This window comes from Phyllobates terribilis, unplaced genomic scaffold, assembly GCF_046119375.1.
Source record: "Phyllobates terribilis strain yellow unplaced genomic scaffold, ASM4611937v1 Scaffold_1__5_contigs__length_1240528914, whole genome shotgun sequence".
NCBI classification, from domain to species: domain Eukaryota; kingdom Metazoa; phylum Chordata; class Amphibia; order Anura; family Dendrobatidae; genus Phyllobates; species Phyllobates terribilis.
In genome coordinates this window covers 854,749,006-854,773,510 of record NW_027362761.1, presented here as the reverse complement: position 1 = coordinate 854,773,510, position 24,505 = coordinate 854,749,006, and positions in this window count along the sequence as shown.

Sequence of the window (24,505 nt, the reverse complement as noted above, 5' to 3'; positions counted from 1 at the left end):
GGGGCAGAATGGGATATGTGACACATGGGGGCAGGATGGGAGCAGAATTGAGAGACATGAGGCAGAATGGGAGATGACACATGGGGGCAGGATGGGAGATGACACATGGGGGCAGGATGGGAGATGACACATGGGGGCAGGATGGGAGCAGAATGGAGAGACATGAGGCAGAATGGGAGATGACACATGGGGGCAGAATGGGAGATGACACATGGGGGAAGGATGGCAGAACATATGAGGGCAGGATGAAGACGTATGGGGTCTAGAATGGACTACATATGGGAGCAGGATGTAGGACATTATTACTGTAGGGGCTAATTAAAGGAAATTATTACTACTGTGGTGTATTTTATTTTTGAGGATACTGTTTTCAGTGGGGGGGGGGGGGTCCTGTTACTGTGCAGAGCACCACAATGTCACTTTTTTTCTTCATCTGGTGTAGTGTAGAAGTTGGGGAAAAATTGAGGAATGTGCTCTGCAAACTGCTCTAGATAACTGTGTGTTATTTTCTGCAGAGAAGCCTGGCTGGAAGAAGTGATGGCGGTCTGTGATGGATGAACAAGAAAAGCGAAGATGAAGGACTTTAACTAGAGACATCACCGGTGAGACATGTTGTTTTATCTGTACACTGACACTATACACTGTATACTATGCACAGGGCTCCTGTGTATAATGTCACTGGTGATCACTGTATTACCCGTACACTGACAGTATATACAGAGCTCCTGTGTATAATGTCACTGGTGATCCCTGTATTACCTGTACACTTACACTATACACTGCATATTATGTGCAGAGCTCCTGTGTATAATGGCAAGTATGCTAATATTAGTATTGTGCTTTTTTTTTATTAATGATCAGAATTGTAGTAGTCAGTTACTATGTCATGGTAATATGTGGTCCGGCCATGGTGTGGCGGTATTTGTTCCTTGTATGTGGTATTATTTGGTCACTATGTGATGGTAATATGGGGTATGGTCATGGTGTGACTGTATTTGTCCCTTGTATGTGGTATTCGGTCACTATGTGGTGGTAATATGTGGTCTGGTCATGGTGTGGTGGTATTTGTTCCTTGTATGTGGTATTATTTGGTCACTATGTGGTGGTAATATGTGGTCTGGTAATGGTGTGGCAGTATTTGTCCCTTGTATGTGCTATTATTGGTCATTCTAAAAAAATGTATGTGACACATTCCTTTAAAGAAAAATATACTTAAAAAGAGTATTGGGTATTATAAGAAATGTTTAATAACTTAGAGTAGAGTAGGGCCCGGCCAGAAGAGTCTACCTTGTCCTAGTGGGAGCTTTAAAAATCTTTTGGCCAAAACAAAAGCTGATGGCTATGTATGTGATATGGTGTTCTATGGGAACTGTTAATGTGTGATTGGTGAGGACGTGGTGCAGAAGTGGAGTTTCTCCAACAGTGAGCGGTGGGACTGTGGAAGGTTCGAGGGGTGGAGGCGGAGCTGGGGTGAAGGTGGAGCTAAGGTGGAGCCTGGGGCGGAGTCTCAGGGGGTCCCGAAAATGTTGCCAGTATGGAACCCTGAAATATCACAAGTCAAGGTTCCCAGCCTAGACGTCGACGTTCAAGCCCCGAAGACCCGAGCAATGCCAGTCAAGGTTCCTCATCCAGGTGACAGAACAGGAACAGGTTGTGGCAGCACAGTTCTCAGACGTGTGCGCCAGTGACAGGATGTCGCAGAAGCTCCGGAGGTGTCAGATCGGAGATTCGCGGTCGGGTCGGTGACCAGGAAAGACACGCGAGACGGGCCATTACCTCTGACAGGGACATATGGTACCGGGCACGGATAGAGAGAAAGACAGTAGTCAGACGGGGACCACCAGATGCCAGAGTGGCATCACGAAAGTGGATAGAGAGTTATGGGGGAAACGGGCAGCGAGTTGTGATAGGAACAGAGTATTGCCAAAGCTTTAAAAGACTGCCCCTTGCCCACTATAGTTAATATAGTTCCCCTTCCCTCCAATAGATCATTTTAAAATACCAGCCTCTGAATTCTAGTGTATTCTGATAACAGAATAAATTATGTGATTTACTGCTTATTTTACTGTCAAATGTTGTAAAGAAATTGTCACCAAATAATACGTTTTACAGTTTACAGTATACAGTATACTGTTTACCTGCATTATATTTGACACACGGATGTCTTCCGTGTGGGACGTTTTGCGGATCGTGCATCTGCAAAAAAACGGACATGTCAGCATGTGGAGCACACAGACACACGGTCCATGGAAACACACTGATATGTGCACAGATCCATTCATTTGAATGTGTCAGTGTCTCCAGTACGTGTGGAAACTGTCACCACATGTACTGGAAACACGGGCGTGTGAAAGATGCTTTTTTATGCAAAAATTAGTTTTTGCATCGCCATATTTTGATAGCTATAATTTTTCCATATTTCTGCCGACACAGTCATGTGAGGACTTGTTTTTTGCGGGTCGAGTTGACGTTTTAATTGGTACCATTTTCGGGCACATGACATTTTTTGATCGCTTTATATTCCGATTTTTGGGAGGCAGGATGAGCAAACACCAGCAATTCAGGATTTTTTTTTTATGCCGTTCCGCGTGTGGTAAAATTGATAAGGCAGCGTTATTCTTCGGGTCAGTACGTTTACAGTGATACCACATTTATATATTTTTTTATGTTTTGGGGCTTTTACACAATAAAAACAATTTTATAGAAAAAATAATTATTTTTGCATTTGCATTCTGAGAGCTATAACTTTTTTATTTTTCCGCTGACGGAGCTGTGTTGCTGCTTGTTTTTTGCGGGACAAGATGATATTTTCAGCAATACTATTTATATTTACATTCATCTTTTTGATCACTGCACTTTTTGATATTGCACTTTTTGTTCGGTAGTATGATAAAGCATAGTTTTTTTGCCTCATTATTTTTTTTTTACAGTTTTCAATGAAGAAGTTAACTGGTGGGACAGGTCGGGTCATTCCGGATGTGGCGATACCAAACATGTGTTTTATTTTTTTTTTACATAAATAAATGTATTTATTGGATCAATACTTTTTCTTTTTTTTATTCTTCATTTTGGAATTTTTTAAAATATTTTTACAATTTTTATTAACTTTTTTTTCTACTTTTCACATTGTCCTAGGAAGAAACATCAACTTTGCTCTGAGCAGGCGCTGACAGGCCACCTTCCCTGAAGGACCCCGCGGCCATCTTGGGACCCGGGGTCACAATGGAGACCATGCAGCACAACGCGATCGCATCGCGTTGTGCTGATGGAGACACAATCCCTCTGCCACGCCCCGCGATGTCGCTGTCACTATTGACAGCGGCATCACAGGGGTTAACCTTGCTGTTCTGTTCGGTCAAAAATGACCGAATTTGAAATTTGATATTTTTTTAAATATTCATTATGCGGTTCTGAAACTCGTGGTTAATTGACTTTTCCTCATTTTGAGGGGTTCTTACTATGGGTAGTTTTTTTTTTTTTGTTTACTTTTTGCTCCACGCTTTTTTTTACGCTTGTACTGTTCGGTCAAAAATGACCGATAGCCTTTTATTCTTATCTCCAGCCATTTTTTGAGTAAAATAAAGGAATTATAATGTCATTTTGGACTATATATTGCATCTACTACTATTTATCAATTTATTTAGGTCCTTTTGGTCCGTGCAGATTTACACATACATACATTTTCAAATTACGATACAGCAGATGGATTCGCTTCCAGCATAGTTATGTGCAATTTTTTTTCGCTGTATCTTAATTACTAGTGTTGATCGAGCACTAAAATGCTCGGGTGCTCGAAGCTCGGGCCGAGCTCGCCGTGATACTCGGGTGCTCGACCCGAGCAACGAGCCCAATGTTAGTCTATGGGAGACCCGAGCATTTTTGCGGTGGCACCCCCGGCAGTCTTTTAAAAGCCTAACAAGTGCCCAAAACGATAGTGACAGTGCTCAAATGACATGGGGACAGCATGGGGATCGCCCCAGGAAGCATTTCTGACCCCCAGGTGACTGCTGTCAACAACGTGGTCAGAGGTATTGAGCCACTTTTAAGGGCTCACAATAAAACATTCAAAAACGAAACTGAAACTGCTTTCCTGTGAAATATGTTAAGGAATTTCTTTTCCAGGGTAAAGACTTGTGTATAAGGTAAAATAAATAACCAAAACCAAAAATACTCCTCCACACCTTGGGCTATGTTCACAAGTAGCATTTTTTATGCGTTTTTGCACTTTTGTATTGCTTTCAACTGTGACAAATGCATTCACCGGGAAATGTCATTTTAACATTTTACAACCTTATCTGGCCATGTGCTGTGTGACACATGCATAAAGTGCTGAAAAGACATGGGAACAGCATGGGGAAGACCCCTGGAAGCATCTCTGACACCCAGGTCACTGTCTAAAAGTGTGCCCATCATAAGTGATCCTTGCCGCATCAGAAGATGCAGACTTGCAACTATCCCCGTGCAAGTTCTAGTCCCAGGGCAGTGTTCAATTGTACCTCCCCCATTCCTTGCAATACAAGCGCAAGCATGCAGCCTGCCACCCACCCACCCCCAGGCTGCGATACTATACTGCTTGCTTGCACTTGAAATTGGGCCTTTTAGGCATGTGGAGGCGGAATCTGGCCACCACGTCATGGCTGCATAGGCGGCCTGGAATCCACATCAGTCCCCAGCCACCCGGTGTCCGGGTGTCCATGCTCGGTACCCAGCCGCCCCTATTTCTCCTTGGAACATCCCCCCACACACTTTTCTTAGCCCGGCCTGCTTTAGGGCAGCATTGGACGAGCCCACCAGAGAACCAGACTCCTCCGGTGGGCCCTGGCTTCTCCATCAGGGGAGTTGAGAGTGCCATGGTGAGGAGCATGATGATGATGACAGAAGTTAGCATCTGCTTTGTTTTCTTTTAATGCAAGTGTAAGTGTGCAGCCTGCCACCCACCCACCCCCAGACTGCAATGCCATACTGCTAGCTTGCACTTGAAATGGGGCCTTTTAGTTTGGCGGAGGCCGAAGCTGGCCACTACCTCATGGCTGCTTCTGCAGCGAGGTATCCATACTCAGTCCCCAGCCGCCCCTATTTGTCCTTGTGTGCCTTATACATAAGATTAAGCGCGTATACCAAAACATTACCTGTGCCCTCCCCAGTGCATTTAGTGGGAAGGAGAGCCTATTCCGCTGTAGTGTGTGCATGCCAAACCCCTGTTCATGGTACATGCGAAGATGCCTCCCACCCTGCACCTGTCATTGCAGACTTGCAACTATCCCCGTTCAAGTCCTTGTCCCAGGGCAGTGTTCAATTGTACCTCTCCCATTCCTTGCAATGCAAGCGCAAGTATGCAGCCTGCCACCCACCCACCCCCAGGCTGCAATACCATACTGCTTGCTTGCTTGCACTTTAAATTGGGCCTTTTAGGCATGTGGAGGCGGAATCTGGCCACCATGCCATGGCTGCGTCGGCGGCCTGGTATCCATACTTAGTCCCCAGCCGCCAGGTGGCCGGATGTCCCCGCTTGCTCCCCAGCCTCCAGGGGGCGGCCATACTCGGTCCCCAGCCACCCCTATTTGTCCCGGTAACCATTCCCACACTTTTCTTAGCCTGGCCTGCTTTAGGGCAGCATTGGCCGAGCCCACCAGACAACCAGACTCCTCCGGTGGGCCCTGGCTTCTCCATCAGGGGAGTTGAGAGTGCCAAGGTGAGGAGCATGATGAGGATGATAGAAGTTAGCATCTGCTTTGTTTTGTTGTAATGCAAGCGCATGTATGTAGTAGCGGCTAGGCCTGAGGTGGTCAGCGTTTTGGCGCATATCCTACCTCCTCCGAGGATTGCTGGATGTTTTCCTGCTACTATCCAAGTTCTATGACTCCCGTTAAAACAAAGCTTCAGGTGATAAATGATGGATGAGGTAGTGGCAAAGGAGAAAGAGCAGGAGGAACAGGGACCATTCACATCAATATCAGGCCAGTCAACCAGATATGTCTTGTAGGATATGTTTCTGTAACAAAAGGAGCGGTTCGGCTACACAGTTATAGGGCATACAGTGAGTGCAATGCCTACCAAAAATTTCGAGGCACTCCAATGCCCCTTGGAAATGACATGGAGGTCAGAGGGCCTTAACTAAACCTTTTTTTCCATTTATAGCAACTGGGTCTCCTGTGCACTGTTGGCCTAAGCAGTGAATGGAAGGCTTTCCAAAAATTATGAGGAACTGCAATGCCCCTTACAAGAGCCATGCAGTACAGCATATTACAAACATAAGTCCCATTATTGGGGAGTGGGTCTCCCATAGTATTTGCTTATACCTTCCAAGCAAAAGCTTCCAAAAATTAGGACGGAGCAACTTGCAATGCCCCTTACAAGAGCCATGCAGTACAGCATATTACAAACATAAGTCCCATTATTGGGGAGTGGGTCTCCCATAGGATTTGCTTATGTCTTCCAAGCAAAAGCTTCCAAAAATTAGGACGGAGCAACTTGCAATGCCACTTACAAGAGCCATGCAGAACAGCATATTACAAACATAAGTCCCATTATTGGGGAGTGGGTCTCCCATAGGATTTGCTTATGCCTTCCAAGCAAAAGCTTCCAAAAATTAGGACGGAGCAACTTGCAACGCCCCTTACAAGAGTTATGCAGTACAGCATATTACAAACATAAGTCCCATTATTGGGGAGTGGGTCTCCCATAGGATTTGCTTATGCCTTCCAAGCAAAAGCTTCCAAAAATTAGGACGGAGCAACTTGCAACGCCCCTTACAAGAGTTATGCAGTACAGCATATTACAAACATAAGTCCCATTATTGGGGAGTGGGTCTCCCATAGGATTTGCTTATGCCTTCCAAGCAAAAGCTTCCAAAAATTAGGACGGAGCAACTTGCAATACCCCTTACAAGAGCCATGCAGTACAGCATATTACAAACATAAGTCCCATTATTGGGGAGTGGGTCTCCCATAGGATTTGCTTATGCCTTCCAAGCAAAAGCTTCCAAAAATTAGGACGGAGCAACTTGCAATGCCCCTTACAAGAACCATGCAGTACAGCATATTACAAACATAAGTCTCATTATTGGGGAGTGGGTCTCCCATAGGATTTGCTTATGCCTTCCAAGCAAAAGCTTCCAAAAATTTGGACGGAGCAACTTGCAATGCCCCTTACAAGAGCCATGCAGTACAGCATATTACAAACATAAGTCCCATTATTGGGGAGTGGGTCTCCCATAGTATTTGCTTATGCCTTCCAAGCAAAAGCTTCCGAAAATTGGGACGGAGCAACTTGCAATGCCCCTTACAAGAGCCATGCAGTACAGCATATTACAAACATAAGTCCCATTATTGGGGAGTGGGTCTCCCATAGTATTTGCTTATGCCTTCCAAGCAAAAGCTTCCAAAAATTAGGACGGAGCAACTTGCAATGCCCCTTACAAGAACCATGCAGTACAGCATATTACAAACATAAGTCCCATTATTGGGGAGTGGGTCTCCCATAGTATTTGCTTATGCCTTCCAAGCAAAAGCTTCCGAAAATTGGGACGGAGCAACTTGCAATGCGACTTACAAGAGCCATGCAGTACAGCATATTACAAACATAAGTCCCATTATTGGGGAGTGGGTCTCCCATAGTATTTGCTTATGCCTTCCAAACAAAAGCTTCCAAAAATTAGGACGGAGCAACTTGCAATGCCCCTTACAAGAACCATGCAGTACAGCATATTACAAACATAAGTCCCATTATTGGGGAGTGGGTCTCCCATAGGATTTGCTTATGCCTTCCAAGCAAAAGCTGACAAAAATAAGGACGGAGGAACTTGCAATGCTGGCACCCTGGTGGTATAGTGGTGGTGGAGGCTGAGGATAAGGAGAAGAACATAAAACAGCCAAAATGAGGAAGCGTATACCCATGTGTGGGTGTGAAGCGGTGCATGTGAATACACCTCCCGAAATAACACAGTGGATTTGACTTTATGTTACTCTGCTGTCATTTGGTGGTGATGAGAAGTCTGGCCCAATCCAGCCCTTGTTCATTTTGATAAGGGTCAGCTTGTCAGCATTGTCAGTTGACAGGCGAGTGCGCTTATCAGTTATAATTCCCCCAGCGGCACTAAAACACGCTCCGATAACACGCTAGCGGCAGGGCAGGCCAGGACCTCCATGGCGTACAGAGCGAGTTCATTCCAAGTGTCCAGCTTGGATACTCAATAATTAAAAGGCACAGAGGAATCACGGAGGACGCTGGTACGGTCGGCAAGGTGCTCCCTCACCATCTTTTGAAACTTTCCACTCCTTGTGAGAGTACCCCGCGCCTCAGGGCCTGTAAGCTGGGCGGGTGTCAGAAATCTGTCCCAGAACGTTGACAGTGTTCCCCTGCCTCTGCTGGATTGGAGTTGCATCTCTCTCGCCTGTACGCCTTGGTTGGGCAACGAGCTGTGACCTCTGCTGCTAGCGTGATCAGATGGGAATTTTTTTAAGAGTTCTGCAGCAAGGGCCTTCTGGTACTGCCCCATTTTTGTAGACCTCTCCACCCCAGGAATAAGAGATTGAAAGTTCTCCTTGTAGCGGGGGTCTAAAAGTGTCACCAACCAGTAATGACTGTCACCCAACATTTTGACAACACGAGGGTCACGGTTAAGGCAGCGTAACATAAAGTCAGCCATGCGTGCCAGACTGGTAACGGGCAAGATTTCCGTGTCCTGACCAAGATGATGACTGACCATGCTCTCCTCCTCCTCCCCCCTGTCCTCAGGCCACCCACGCTGAACCGACGGTATGACACTTGTACAGGTACTACCGTCTACAGCGCATGATAGCAGCTCCTGTTCTTCCTCCTCCTCCTCCTCCTCTCCCTCATTGTCCCCCAATGCACGTTGGGATGAGATTAGGCTGGGCTGTTTGTAATCGCCCACTACGGCATCTTGATCCATCTCATCATTCTCTGGCTGCAATGCCTCCTCTTTAATTCTCTGCAGAGAGCTTTGCAAAAGACAGACAAGTGGGATGCTGATACTAATGATGGCGTCATCGCCACTCACCATCTTGGTGGCCTCCTCAAAGTTTGTCAGGATGGTACATATGTCAGACATCCAGGTCCACTCCTGAGGTCTTATGTGTGGAGTCTGACCTGAATATCGACAGCCTTGTTGCATCTGGTACTCCACAACTGCTCTCTTCTGTTCACAAATCCTTTTCAACATGTGGAGGGTAGAGTTCCAACGTGTGGGGACATCACACACCAGTCGGTGTGCCGGAAGCTGCAAACGCTGCTGCAACACAGCAAGGGCGGCGGAAGCTGTAGCCGACTTGCGAAAATGAGCTGACAGGCGGCGTACTTTCACGAGCAGATCTGGCAACTCGGGGTAAGATTTAAGAAACCGCTGAACCACGAGGTTAAGCACATGAGCCAGGCATGGTACGTGTGTGATCTCACCTCGCCTCAGAGCCGCCACCAGGTTACGGCCATTGTCACACACGACCATGCCGGGATGTAGGTTCAGCGGTCTCAGCCACAGATCTGCTTCTCTTTCACAGCTGTTCACAACTCACAAGCAGTGTGAGGTTTATCACCTAAGTTTATGAGTTTCAGCACAGCCTATTGCCGCTTGGCGGAGGCAGTACTGCAGTGCTTCCAGCTTGTAACTGATGTAGTGATATCTGAGATGGAGGCTGAACATGAGGAGGAGGAGGAGGATGATGCGCAGGAGCTATACACTGTGGGGGCAACTATGACTGACATAGGGCCCGCAATCCTCGGTGTGGGGAGGATGTGTTCTGTCCCAAGGTCCGACTGGGTCCCGGCTTCCACTATGTTTACCCAGTGTGCCGTCAGAGAGATGTACCTTCCCTGGCCACAAGCACTTGTCCACGTGTCCGTTGTCAGGTGGACTCTCCCAGTAACTGCGTTGTTGAGGGCACGGCAGATGCTTTGGGACACGTGCTTGTGTAGTGCGGGGATGGCACACCGGGCAAAATAGTGTTGGCTGGGGACCGAGTACCGAGGGACGGCCACCGCCATAAGATTGCGGAAGGATTCCGTCTCCACCAGCCTAAAAGGCAGCATTTCCAGCGCAAGCAGTCGTGAAATGTGCGAATTTAGGACTGTGGCCTGTGGGGCGTTAGCTGTGAAATTCCGCTTTCGTTCAAAGGTCTGGGATATGGACAATTGAACGCTGCGGTGGGACGTGGACATGGACGTTGATGCTGTTTCTTGAGAAACTGCCATAACAAGTGAAGACTGAGAGGAGGGGGCATCTTTACATGCAGTATGGACAGGGGATTGCCTTGCACACATAACAGGGGGTTCTATTGCACGCACAACAGTGGAAGAAGCAGTGGTGACACCCGCTGACACTGGTCGTGGACCCTGGGTTTCGCCCCACAAAGTCGGGTACTTTGCTGCCATGTGCCTGATCATGCTGGTGGTGGTCAGGCTGGTAGTTTTGTCACCCCTGCTGATGCTGGCATGGCAGGTGGAACATATGGCCTTTTTGGGGTTATCAGCAGAGTCTTTAAAAAAATTCCAGACTCTGGAAGACCTACCGCTTGTACTGGCAACGTCCCTCGTGTTGGTGTTACGGGGAACGGTTGCCCGCCTTCTGTCTGCGGCCACCACACTGCTTCTTCCTGCCTGTTGGGGTACTCTGCCTCCCTCCCCCTGTGTGCTGCTGACCTTACTCTGCATGTCCTCCTGCCTCGTTGGGTCAGTTACTAGATCATCCACCACCTCCTCCTCTTCCACTTGCACACCACGATGCTCCTCCTCACTTCCTGGCAATTGTGTCTCGTCATCGTCCACCTCTTGTGACAAATTGCCAGCGTCGACTTCCTGTGGCCGTGGCTGTTCAAATATTTGGGCATCGCTACATGGGATCTCCTCTTCCACCACTTCAAGCGTATCAGGCGAGGGGCACAAATATGGAAATGGACCAGTGAACAGCTCTTCAGAGTGTCCAAGTGTGGGATCAAATGCTGTCTGACGACACTCGGCATGGTGGGAGGAAGGAGCATCAGGGTGAGGAGGAGTATGCGGTCGAGACTCACGGCTACTAAGAGTTGACCGTGTGGAAGACAGACCGGAGGTGGTGGTGCCCAGGTAACTGGAAGTATTATCTGCTATCCAATTAATAACCTGTTCACACTGATCAGTTCTCAATACTGGTGTTGTTCTGTGCTTCCCTAGTAATTCGGTCAAGAAGTGGGAGCGAGAAGATGTGGCTGTTGGTTGTGGCACATTTTCACCTTGGCCACGGCCCCGTCCTCTGCACGAACCATCACCATCCACTTCCACGTCCCTTGCCATGCGCCTTGCCCATTGTAAAGGAAGTAAAATAGCTTACACTTGCACTATCAATAGAAAAAGGGTAATAAAAAGTAGATTAGAACCGTGGAAGAGGAAAACCACAGTTCTATTTCTCTGGCCTACACCCGACTCTTTTAAACAATCTGAACAATCAGGGAGAAACTATTACTGTTTTTCTTTACGTAAAAAATACCAAAACCTAAATAATAGAGATTTTTTACCGTGGGATGGCAAAACCACAGTTATTGTTTACTGGGGTATACCAGACTTTTTTAAATAGATATCATTGCGGCTGAACAGTGAGCGACACACTCAAACTGTGTTTTTTTAGATACCAAAGGCCCAAAACTGGATAGTACAGAGATTTGACCCGTGGAACTGCAAAACCACACTGGGATTTGTCGGGCCTACACCAGACTATTTTCAACAGATATATTTTTGTGTCACAACAGTCAGGAGACACTACTGTTTTTCTTTATGGAAAATATACCAAAACCTGAATAATAGAGATTTTTTACCGTGGGATGGCAAAACCACAGTTATTGTTTACTGGGGTATACCAGACTTTTTTAAATAGATATAATTGCAGCTGAACAGTGAGCGACACACTCAAACTGTGTTTTTTTAGATACCAAAGGCCCAAAACTGGATAGTACAGAGATTTGACCCGTGGAACTGCAAAACCACACTGGGATTTGTCAGGCCTACACCAGACTATTTTCAACAGATATATTTTTGTGTCACAACAGTCAGGAGACACTACTGTTTTTCTTTACGGAAAATATACCAAAACCTGAATAATAAAGATTTTTTACCGTGGGATGGCAAAACCACAGTTATTGTTTACTGGGGTATACCAGACTTTTTTAAATAGATATAATTGCGGCTGAACAGTGAGCGACACACTCAAACTGTGTTTTTTTAGATACCAAAGGCCCAAAACTGGATAGTACAGAGATTTGACCCGTGGAACTGCAAAACCACGCTGGGATTTGTCGGGCCTACACCAGACTATTTTCAACAGATATATTTTTGTGTCACAACAGTCAGGAGACACTACTGTTTTTCTTTACGGAAAATATACCAAAACCTGAATAATAGAGATTTTTTACCGTGGGATGGCAAAACCACAGTTATTGTTTACTGGGGTATACCAGACTTTTTTAAATAGATATAATTGCGGCTGAACAGTGAGCGACACACTCAAACAGTTTTTTTTTTAGATACAAATGGCCCAAAAGTGGGCAATACAGAGGTTTGAACCGTGGAAGTGCAAAACAACACTTCTGTTTCTCTAGGCTACACCTGACTATTTTCAACAGATATATTTGTGTCTGAAAAATCAGAGACACGCTTTTTTTTGGGGGGGGGGGGACACCAAAAGGTTAATAAGACGGGTATTTGTACAGTGTGAAGGAGGAAAAAAAAAAGAGGATTTAGATGAAAAAAAAAGGATTTTTCCTGTCCCCTGAGACCTGGAGCTAAGTCCAACAATTTCAGCAACAGGAGCAGCACACAGAACTGTAATGCAGCGTTTGCTGGTATAACCACTGCGTCTCCTATACAGCCTGCCTGCCTGATATCTGGGATGGATATTAGTCCTGAGAAGGACTGTTTGTTTGATCTGGCAGCCTTTACAGACCCTACACTAACTATTTCGCAGTTTATATCTCTCTCTAAATCAGCAGCGCTGTCCCTACACTGTCTGATCCAGAGCGACTGTGTCCAAGATGGCGGCGCCCGGATTGAAATACTCGAGGTGACGCTGTGCGGCCAGCCAATCACTGTAATGCCCACAACCAACATGGCTGCGGCATTACAGTGACTGGCTGGCAATCCCTGCATGTTCATTGGCTCTGTAAAGAGCGCCAAACATGCAGGGCGGAGACCCGACCTCCCGCCCGAGTAACCCGGAAATGCTCGGTGCTCGCCGAACATCCCGAGTAGCGTGAAGCTGGGGCGAGTACCGAGCAGTGTCGAGCATGTTCGCTCAACACTATTAATTACTCTTCTGTTCATATAGAAATAGTTCAATTCAGTTGTCAAGATTTCACATTGTAAATGAAAAGATTTTCTTATTTTCCTTGTGTTAGCTGGTTCTATTACTGTGTAATACTGACCTGAAAAGACAATGCCACAAAAGGGGCAGTTGATTCTCTACATCAACTCATAGGCACTTACATCTGTAAATGCAAAACAATGGTGGCCAATGGTTGTTTATTACAACATTCTTGATGTGTCGGCATACAATACATTCGTGTTATGGCGTGAAATACACCCAAATTGGAACAAAAATAAACTATATAAAAGAAGAATTTTTATAGAGGAGTTGGGAAAATCACTGGTTAGCCCATATATCGAAGAAAGAAAAGTAACACCCAGAGATGATGGAGCGGCAGCCATTGTCCACAGGATCCAACAGCATTCTAAAGAAAGTGAACCAATGGCTTCCACCTGCACTGCTACGATACACACGGCCTCCACTAGCAACGCAACCAGCCTAAAACAGAAATGATGCGCCTTCTGTCCAACATCAAGTAATCACAAAACAAATGTGATATGTTGCAGTTGTGCAAAGTACTTATGCAAAAGACATGTAAATTATACTTGTGAATAGTGTGGGGACAGGTGGATTAGTCGGGCAGCAGAGTTTAGGACAGATTGGAGGGGTGCGAGAGTGTTAGAGGGGAGGCCACAGAGCAGGAGGTTGCAGTAGTCGAGGCGGGAGATGATGAGGACGTGCACTATTGATTTTGCAGATTCGTGGTTGAGGAATCTGCGGATCTGGGAGATATTTTTGAGTTGGAGTCGGCAGCAAGTAGAAAGGGCTTGGATATGTGGTTTGAAGGAGAGATCAGAGTCCAGGGTTACCCCAAGGCACCGAGCTTGCGGGACTGGGGAGAGTGAACAGTCATTGATGTTGATAGATAGGTCAGGTGGGGGGGATGAATGAGATGGTGGAAAGATGATGAGTTCTATTTTATCCATGTTAAGTTTTAGAAATCTGTCAGAGAAGAAGGATGAGATAGTGGACACATATTGTGGGATTTTGGTTAGTAGGGAGGAGATATCGGGTCCAGAGAGGTAGATCTGTGTGTCGTCAGCCTAGAGGTGGTACTGAAAGCCGTGAGACTCTATGAGCTGTCCCAGGCCAAAGGTGTAGATGGAGAAGAGCAGGGGTCCTAGGACTGAACCTTGGGGGACATCGACAGATAGGGGGTGAGATGAGGAGGTGGTGTGTGAGTGGGAGACACTGAGTATCCTGTCTGTTAAATATGAGGAGATCCAGGATAGGGCCAAGTCTTTGATGCCAAGAGATGAGAGAATCTGTAGTAAGAGGGAATGGTCTACTGTGTCGAAGGCAGATGACAGGTCTAGGAGGAGTAGGACAGAGTAGTGTCGCTTGGATTTGGAAGTTAGTAGGTCATTGGTGACTTTAGTCAGGGCAGTTTCAGTAGAATGGTGCGGTCGGAAGCCAGATTGAAGGCGGTCAAAGAGAGAGCAGGAGGATGCATCCACCCCAATTCCCCTCTCCCCTTTCCCCCCCTTCTTCCTCCCTCCCTACTCCCCCTTCCTGCTTTTGCACAGCTTCTGGATACCCACAGTTGCAGTAGAAACTTCACAGAGCAGATTACATGGGATAACAAGCTTTTACTTCTCAGAACATGAGGTAAAGGAAAAACGCACAGTCACTCAGTACTGCACCAGGAAGTAAGAACAAAACAGAAAAATACAAGAGACACTTTTTTTCTTTTACAACACAGTAAACAAGGAAACTTAACGCAACATCGCCATCTACTGTCAGATCAGCATAAAGTCCTCCTTCACACAAACAAAGAAGTCCACAACTGTTGCATATACCAACACCCTTTCTCAACAGTAAGGACTTATTCAGTCAAACCAAATTTCTTCATTAGTCTCTGATGTTTTTCAGCATTCAATGCCTTTGTGAAAATGTCTGCTGTCATATCTTCAATTGGACAATATTCTAATTTCAGGATTCCTTGTTCCTGATGGTCCCTCAAGAAATGATACTTCACATCAATGTGCTTGGTTCTTGGGTTAACTCTTTCAATCTGAGCAAGAACAGACATCACTGATTGTCCTCATTTATTTTTGTTGGTTCCAACTGTGTTTGTCCTAGGTCTGTTAGCAATTGTCTTATCCATAGAACTTCTTGACTCGCATGTGCTGCTGCAACATATTCTGCTTCTGTTGACGACAGCGTTACTATTGATTGTTTTTTACTAGTCCAACTAATTGGTCCACCTGAGAGAAAGAAAAGATAGCCACTGGTAGATTTTCTGTCAGTTGGATCTTCAGCCCAATCTGCATCAACGTATCCAGTTAAAATGCATTTACCACTTGTAGGCAGTTTCAGTTTAACATTGCTGGTTCCTTTCAAATAACGCATTACTCTCTTCACAGCATTCCAATCCACTTTATTTGGCTTTGACACTTTTCTACTCAGAATTCCTACTGCTGCTGCAATGTCTGGCCTTGTAGCAGTCCCTAGATACAGTAATTTTCCTATCTTCATTCTGTACTCTTCATTATTTGGTAACACATTTTTCTCCATACTCATCTCTTTAAGATAATTAGTTTCCATTGGAGACTTTGCTGGTTTTGCATCCTTCAATCCAAATGTTTCAGTTATGTCTTGAATCATGTGATTTTGATTAATTAGGAAACTTCCATCTTCTTCTCTTTCTATCTGTATTCCTAAGTACTGTTTCACATTTCCCAAGTCTTTGATCTCGAAATGTTGATTCAGGATTTTTAGTATGTCCTCTTTATCCCTTTCTTTTTCAAAACAAACTAAAATGTCATCAGCATATATGAGTACATAGATCCATCTGTCCATTAGTCTTTTTGTGTACAGGCAAGGATCAGCTTTGCTTCTTTTAAATTTTTCATTTGTGAGCACCTCCGTGATTTTATCATTCCACGCTTTAGCAGCTTGTTTTAAACCGTATATACTGTTCTGTAATTTGCAAACCATGTTTGGGTTACTTTCATCTTTGAATCCTGGAGGTTGTTCCATGTAAATATCTTCTGTTAAACTTCCATTCAAAAATGCTGTCTTTACATCCAGATGTTTCAGTTCCATTTGTTTCATTGCTGCAACTGCAAACAAAGTTCTTATTGTAGTATGTTTGACTACTGGAGCAAATGTTTCATCATAGTCTTCTCCATATTTTTGAGAATAACCTTTAGCTCGGTATCGTTCAGCTGTGCCATCTGTTCGGTACTTTACTTTAAAAACCCATTTACATCCTATAGCTTTTCTTCCTTCTGGTAATTCTGTTAGAGTCCATGTTTTTTAGTCATGCATGGATTTTATTTCTATTTCTGTTGCCTCTATCGATTTATTGGCTTCTTTTTCAGGAAGTCGAGATATGTCTTCCCAAGAGGTACGCTCATAACTTTTACTTGTACTTGCCTTGTATGAAAGGTGTATTGGTGGTTTTCCTTTGTTTTCTCTTATTGAACGTCTTGGTTCTGTGTCTGTTTGTATTTGTTTCTCTTCACTTTCAGTATTCTGTTTTTTATTAATTTCAAGTTCTTTTTTTATCAGATACTCCTTCAGCTATATCATTGCTGTTTTTCAAATTTTTTATTTCCAGTGAAATCATAGTGTCTTCATTTAGATCCTCAATGAATGTCACACTGTTACTCACCATAACTCTGTCAGTTTTGGGATCTAGGATTCTATATCCTTTGCAATTTTCACTATATCCAACAAATATTCCTTCCTTGGACCTATTTTGAAGTTTGGAACGTTTTTCTGTTGGAATGAATGCAAAAACTTTACAATCAAAAACTCTTAAATGATTTACACTTGGTTTCATACCTTGCCACAGTTCATATGTTTTTTTTTCAGTTTTCTAGAAAAAAGTCGGTTCTGTAGATATGTAGCTGTCATTGCTGCTTCACCCCAATATTTCTCTGATAGTTTGGAATCTGTCAGCATACACCTTATCATTTCAGTCAGAGTTCTGTTTTTCCTTTCTGCTACTCCATTTTGTTCAGGTGTGTAAGGAACAGTCTTTTGATGCTCTATACCATTTTTTCCTAAGTAGTTTTCTAATTGGTGTCCTGTGAATTCACCTCCATTATCACTTCTAATGACAATTGGCTTCCTCTGAAATTTGTTATTCGACTTTGTCATGTAGTCTACTAGTTTATTGAAAACTTTGCTTTTGTTCTTGATCAAGTATGTGGCTGTGTATCTTAAGTAGTCATCTATAAAAGTCACCATATATCTATTGCCTCCTGATGTAGTCACTTTCATGGGTCCACATACGTCACTATGCACCAAAGCAAGTGGTCTTGTGCTTTTCGTTTCACTTTCTTTAGGAATAGATATCCTTGTGGCTTTTGATTTTATACAACATTCACATCTTACGGTAATTGAGCAATCAGATATCAATAGATCCTTTGTCAATTCTTTCCTTTGCAGCTCCATTATACTTTCAGGATGTCTGTGTCCTAGACGTCTATGCCACATGTGAATACAATTCTTGTGATCATGTGTGCACAACTTCATCAGTTCCTTTAATGTGTCTAGATGATATAATTGTTCATCAGCCTTGACATTGGTTATTACCTTGTTTCCTGCTAGGATTGTACACTCATCATCTTTGAATTTTACAGTAAGTCCTTTAGCTGTTAGACGTTTTACAGATAACAATCCTCCTTCTAACCCTGGAACATATAACACATCCTGTACAAGTATTTTTGAATCATGCCCAAACTTGTTAGAACAGTTTAGCATTCCTTGTCCAACACCTTATGCAGTTATTTTGCTTCCATCTGCAAGATAAATGGCTTCCTTCTTATTTAAATTAAGTTCAGTAAAGAAATTTTTATTACTTGTCATGTGACTTGTTGCTCCTGAGTCAATAAACCAACCCAACGATGATTTGTTATCAGTCACTTAAAATGTGCCATTCCAATTATTTTCACATGAATCAGAAATTGTGTTTTTCACCTTCTGTGTATTCTCTTTATGATGTAATTTCTGTTGTTCTGCTTTCCATATAGTACAGTCTTTCTTTAAATGTCCTTTTTTCTTACATCTGAAACATTCTCTTGTCTCTTTATTATAGGGTCTTTTTGATTCTGTAGATTTAAGAGCATTTCCATTATCTTTTTCAGTAGAAGAATCATTTGTTTGTTCTTTCCTTCTTTGATATTCATCTATGAGTCTGGTCTTCACAAACTCTAATGTAATGTCTGTTTCAGGTCTTGTCTCTAGTGCATTTATCAAAGCAGTATATGAATCCGGTAAACTGCACAATAATATTGCTGCTACATGGCTTTCCTTAGTATCTTCACCAATTGATCTCAGCTGTGATATCACTTCCATAATAGAGAATATATGCTTCTGCATGTCATTGTCTGCACTTAGTATCATACTGTAAAGCTTTCTTAGCAGAAATAACTTATGATTTAAGCTGGGTCTTTCATGTAGCTTTCTTAGTGCTTCCCACATTCCCTTTGCTGTATCCTCATTGCTTATGTGGATTAATTGAGCATCATCCACTAATAGGCTGATGGTAGCTCTTGCTTGTCTATTTTTCTTATCCAATGTCTGATTATCCTCATCAGGTCTATCTGTAGTGATTACTTCCCATATATCATCTTTAGACAATAACATTTCTACTTTGAGCTTCCATAACTGATAATTCTCATTATTCAGCTTAGCTACTGTGAGTTTTAGCTCTGTGCTACTTGTCATCTTTAACTTGTCTTACTTGTTTGGAGAGAATTCTTCTGCATTCACCAGGGTCTTGCTGAGAGTTTCGGTGTGCTTCACAGAGCAGATTACATGGGATAACAAGCTTTTACTTCTCAGAACATGAGGTAAAGGAAAAACGCACAGTCACTCAGTACTGCACCAGAAAGTAAGAACAAAACAGAAAAATACAAGAGAGACTTTTTTCTTTTACAACACAGTAAACAAGGAAACTTTACACAACATCGCCATCTACTGTCAGATCAGCATAAAGTCCTCCTTCACACAAACAAAGAAGTCCACAACTGTTTCTTGTACCAACATCTGCCACAGAGCACTGATCAGTACTTGATTGCTCGATTTTTGGCATTTTTTTTTCATGCATCCTGCAGCGACCGAACGCTGATCAGTGACGCAAATCACCGATCAACGTCCGTGCTCGCTGTTTTCCAGGACTTTTTTTTGTCCCTGTCTATTTTTCTCCCTCCTCCCTCTTTGCACCACCTCCGTGCGTGAATCCAGCAGCCGCTGAGCGTTGATCAGTGATGCAAATCACCGATCAGCACTCGTGCTCGCTGTTTTCCGTATTTTTTTTTCACTGACTATTTTTTTTCTACCCACTCCTTTGCACCACCTCCGTGCGTGCGTTCTGCAATTGCCGAGCACTGATCACTGACGTACATCTTTTATCTTTTTCTTTTCAAAATAAAAAAAAAGTTTACACCAAGCATTCTCGCACACACACAACTTAATAAAATTTGGTACACAAAGACACCACATACATAAAAAAAAATGTCGTCCACTCGTCCCAGACCCGACATTCAGCAGAGGAAGCATACGCTTTCTTTGCCACTGACACTGAGGGATAGGATGCCACCTTCCTTTATTTTTCCGACTGACTCCTCCTCCTTGTCCTCCTCCTCTTCATCCTCAGGTGATACCGAACCGCCAGGAAGACACCCCAGGACAGGAACTGAACCAGCTCCCACCGTTACTGACCCTGTATGGACCTCACTACTCAAAGATTATGAACCACTGATTCCTGATTTTGTGGCGCAATCAGGTATCAAATTTGACACCACCGTCCTCACAAAAATAGACTTTTTCAAAGTCTTTTTCTCTGAGAATTTTGTAAACCTCATGGTTGGCCAAACAAATTTGTACTCCAGCAATTTTTGGCATAAAACCACTCTTCATCATTTTCTAACTGGACTCCTGTAGATGGAGTAGAAATGATGAAGTTTTGGGGCCTGGTCCTTCACATGGGGCTAGTGAAGACGGCAGAACTTCGGCAATATTGGAGTGTTGACATTTTGTATAACACTCCAGTGTTCCGCATGGCTATGATCCGGACACATTTTGAGGCTATCCATAAATTCTTGCATTACAACGATAATGCACGGTGTCCTCCCCGAGATGACTCCAACTTTGACCGTCTTTTCAAAGTTCAGCTGGTCATTGAGCACTTCAGCAATTTTGCTGAGGTGTATGTGACTCGCCCCCTGGGCTGAGGGGCACCTGGAACCGGGCTTCTGGGGGGTTGTAGTATCCGTGGCGGTGACCCGGTCCCGTGGCTCAGGGTGGTCAGGCCAATGGCGGTATTTTGTGGGTTTTAAGTTAATTGTCTGACTACGCCACCCGTGGATTGCGGTCAGTGCGGACCGCCGCTGCAAGGCAGAACGCTGGGGCTGATGGTGTATGCAGCTGAGGTAGTGTGACTCCCCACGGGAAGAGTGCAGCCCCAGGGCAGAGAATGTGGATGATGGGAGTGATGGTGCGCGGGCGTCTTAGCACTAGTAGTGCTGGTGCGGCGATGAAGCACAGAGACGTGGGGTTGCAGTTCAAGTTCTTTACTCACAGTTCTTTATGTCCCAAGTCATTCCGCGGGCAATGACTGCCCAAGCCGTGCTGCGTCCACCAGGCAGGGGGCTCGGTCAACCCCCAGGCAATTCCAGAGTGTGTCACAGGACTCCCTTCTACTCCTTTCTCTGGCCGTGCCCCACCAGTGACACTACGTCTGTCCAGCTCCCCCGGGCCTTCTCTTGGGAGGGCTTCGTGCTCACCTCCCTGACCCTATGTGGTATGCCTTTCTAGTAGGTGTAGTGAGGGGTCGCACCAAGATATTATCGCGACCGCCGGTCCTTGGCTGAGGATTAGTCGCCTCCACCAACTTGGGATCCGGTACCCTGTTCTGCCAACCCGTCACCCGCAATCTCCTGGGCCTTTTGGGTTCCTTCTGCCCTCATGTCTCTGGGCCTCTCTGGGTGTTCTGTTCCTTTCTTCCTTTCCTTGCTTTTCCTTTCAGTTTCTGTCCTCTCTGCTGGCTCTGGCCTCACAGGCTAGGCCGGCCTCCGGAGCAGAGCTCCACAGAGGCCCTGCTCTGTCACTTCCTCTCTCAGACTGAAGGGACTACTCATCTAAGATGGTGCCCACCTTTTATACCTCCCTCTAGTGTATGAGCCCAGGTGACTTGCAACCAATGGGCTCCTACCTATGCCCAGAAACCCAACCTCTATCTGCTCCTACATCATTGGGTTTTCCTCCCCCCTCCCCACTCCAGCCAGGGACAGATTCTGTCGTGCCTGCATTTCTGTCTAATGGGAGCACCGTTGAACTGTCCCTCGGAAATAGGGTGTGTGTGATGCATGCAGCTAAACGAGCCCTGGTCCACACTCTATCCTTACCCGGGAGTGGGATATCACACCTCTGGTTTGAGGTGCAATACCCCTGTAACGGCCGAACCCTCGGGGCGCTACATTTGTGCCCCAAAGGGACATCTGCAAGGATAAATCCTTAATCCATTTTAAGGGGAGGCTCACATTTCTGCAGTACCTGCCAAGTTAGAGAGCCAGGTACGGAATTAAGCTGTACAAACTGTGTGAGAGTAGCTCATTGTACACCCACAAGTTTAGGGTTTATGAAGGGAAGGGCACCTGGATTGAACCCCCTGAATGTCCCGCTGTCCTGGGAGTGAGTGGGAAAATTGTGTTGGATTTGGTGCACCCACTGCTGGATCAAGGTTATCACCTCTACGTGGATAACTTTTATACCAGCATCCCACTCTTCAATTTCCTCACTGCATGAGCTACCACAGCCTGCTGTACTCTCCGCAAAAATCAGAGAGGCCTCCTTAAGACTCTAATTGGGCAGATGCTCAGAAGGGGTGAGAGCAGAGGCCAATGTAGTGACAACATGCTGGTGGTCAAGTGCAAGGACAAGAGGGATGTTTTTTTCTTGACCGCCATACATGGTGATGGCAGCACCCCCGGTACTGTATGAGGTTCCTCTACACAGGTCCACAAACCACACTGTGTACTGGGGGACAACAAGTACATGGGGGTGTTGATCTCTTTGATCAAGTCTTCCAGCCGTACAGTGCCTTGAGAAAGGCCAAGGTGTGGTACAAAAAGCTGGCTGTGCATATTGTACAAATGACAATACACAACACTTTTGTGCTATCATGATGTGCAGGTCAGATCGCTACGTAGTATCTTCAGTTCCAGGAGGTAGTGATCAAGACCCTGATATTTGGCAGTCGTGCAGGAGCGGGCCCCAGTACTTCCGGAACTGAAGGTGCTCGTATCGTACCAGGCCAACATTTCCCGAGGGAGGTCCCTCAAAGCACAAAAAAAGGAAGGTCACAAAAGAGGTGCTGAGTGTGTTACAGAAGGGGGATACGCAAGGACACCACTTATCAATGCGACACCTGCCCTGACAAACCTGGCCTGTGTATGAAAGAATGCTTCAGAAGGTACCAGACATCCATGGACTACTAAATTAATTTCTGACTTACACAACTGACGTATGCCAACCTGACGAACACTACACAATTGGCGTATGCCAACCTGACGAACACTACACAACTCACGTATACCACTAAATTATAAAATTCACATACCATGAAACAGTAGATCAGTTCCAAAATGGGGTCACTTGTGGGGCATTTCCACTGTTAAGGCAAATCAGGGGCTCTGCAAATGCGACATGACGGCTGCAGACCAGTCCATCAAAGACTGCATTCCAAAATGTCACTCCTTCCCTTCTGAGCCCTGACGTGCGCCCAATCAGTAGTTTTCACCCACATATGGGGTATCAGCGTAATCAAGAGAAATTGCACAACAGATTTTGTGGTCCACTTTCTCCTGTTACCCTTGTGAAAATAAAAAAATTGGGGCTAAAATAACATTTTTGTGGAAAAAATTTGATTTTTTTTATTTTCACAAGTCAATGTTATAATTTTCTGTGAACCACCTGGGGGTTCAAGGTGCTCACCACACATCTAGATAAGTTCCTTAAGGGGTCTACTTTCCAAAATGGGGTCACTTATGGGGGGTTTCCACTGTTTAGGCACATCAGGGGCTCTCCAAATGCGACATGGTGTCCACTCTCAATTCCAGCAAGTTTTGCGCTGAAAAAGTCAAATGGTACTCCTTCCCTTCCGAACCCTGCCCAAACAATGATTTTCCCCCACATATGGGGTATTAACATACGCAGGAGAAATTGCAAAACAACTTTTAGGGTCCAATTTCCTCTGTTACCCTTGTGAAAATAAAACAATTTGGCTCTAAAGTAACATTTTTGTGAAAAAAGTTAAATGTTCATTGTTTTATTCCACATTCCAAAAATTCCTGTGAAGCACCGGAAGGGTTAATAAACTTCTTGAATGTGGTTTTGAGCACCTTGAGGGGTGCAGTTTTTAGAATGGTGTCACTTTTGGGTATTTTCTGTCATATAGACCCCTCAAAGTGACTGCAAATGCGATGTGGTCCCTAAAAAAAATGGTTTTGAAAATTTTGTTGGAAAAATAGAAATCGCTGGTCAACTTTTAACCCTTATTATCCTAACAACAAAAAAAAATATTTCAAAAATTGTGCTGATGTAAAGTAGACATGTGGGAAATGTTATGTATTAACTATTTTGTGTGACGTATCTATCTGATTTAAGGGCATAAGAATTCAAAGTTTGCAAATTGCAAAATTTTTGCCAAATTTCATTTTTTTTCCAAGAATAAACGCAAGTCATATCAAAGAAATGTTATCACTATCATGAATTACAATATGTCACGAAAAAACATTCTCAGAATCAGGGGGATCCGTTGAAGCGTCACTAGTCACTAACACTGGTCAGAATTGTAAAACTTGGCTTGGGCATTAACAGCAAACAGCCTTCAGGGGTAAAGGGGTTAACCTCTTATTACCAGTGTATACGGTGTTAATGAAACATATAGCCCATTAATAAAAAAGACTAGTAGTAAGAAGAATATTAGAGTACCACCATACTGTGACCATACAGGTTTAGAGGTAGATACCATGTGTATACTGTATATATAAATCCAGTGACTCACTGGTGATGTAGTCTCTAACTGGAGTCGTTAACTTCTCTTTTTCTTCTTTATTTGGCTCAGACTGTCAAGTCAACTTTTTCCAATGACGCCTCGTCGCTGCAGAATTTAACACAGAGACATCTTCGGCTCATCCC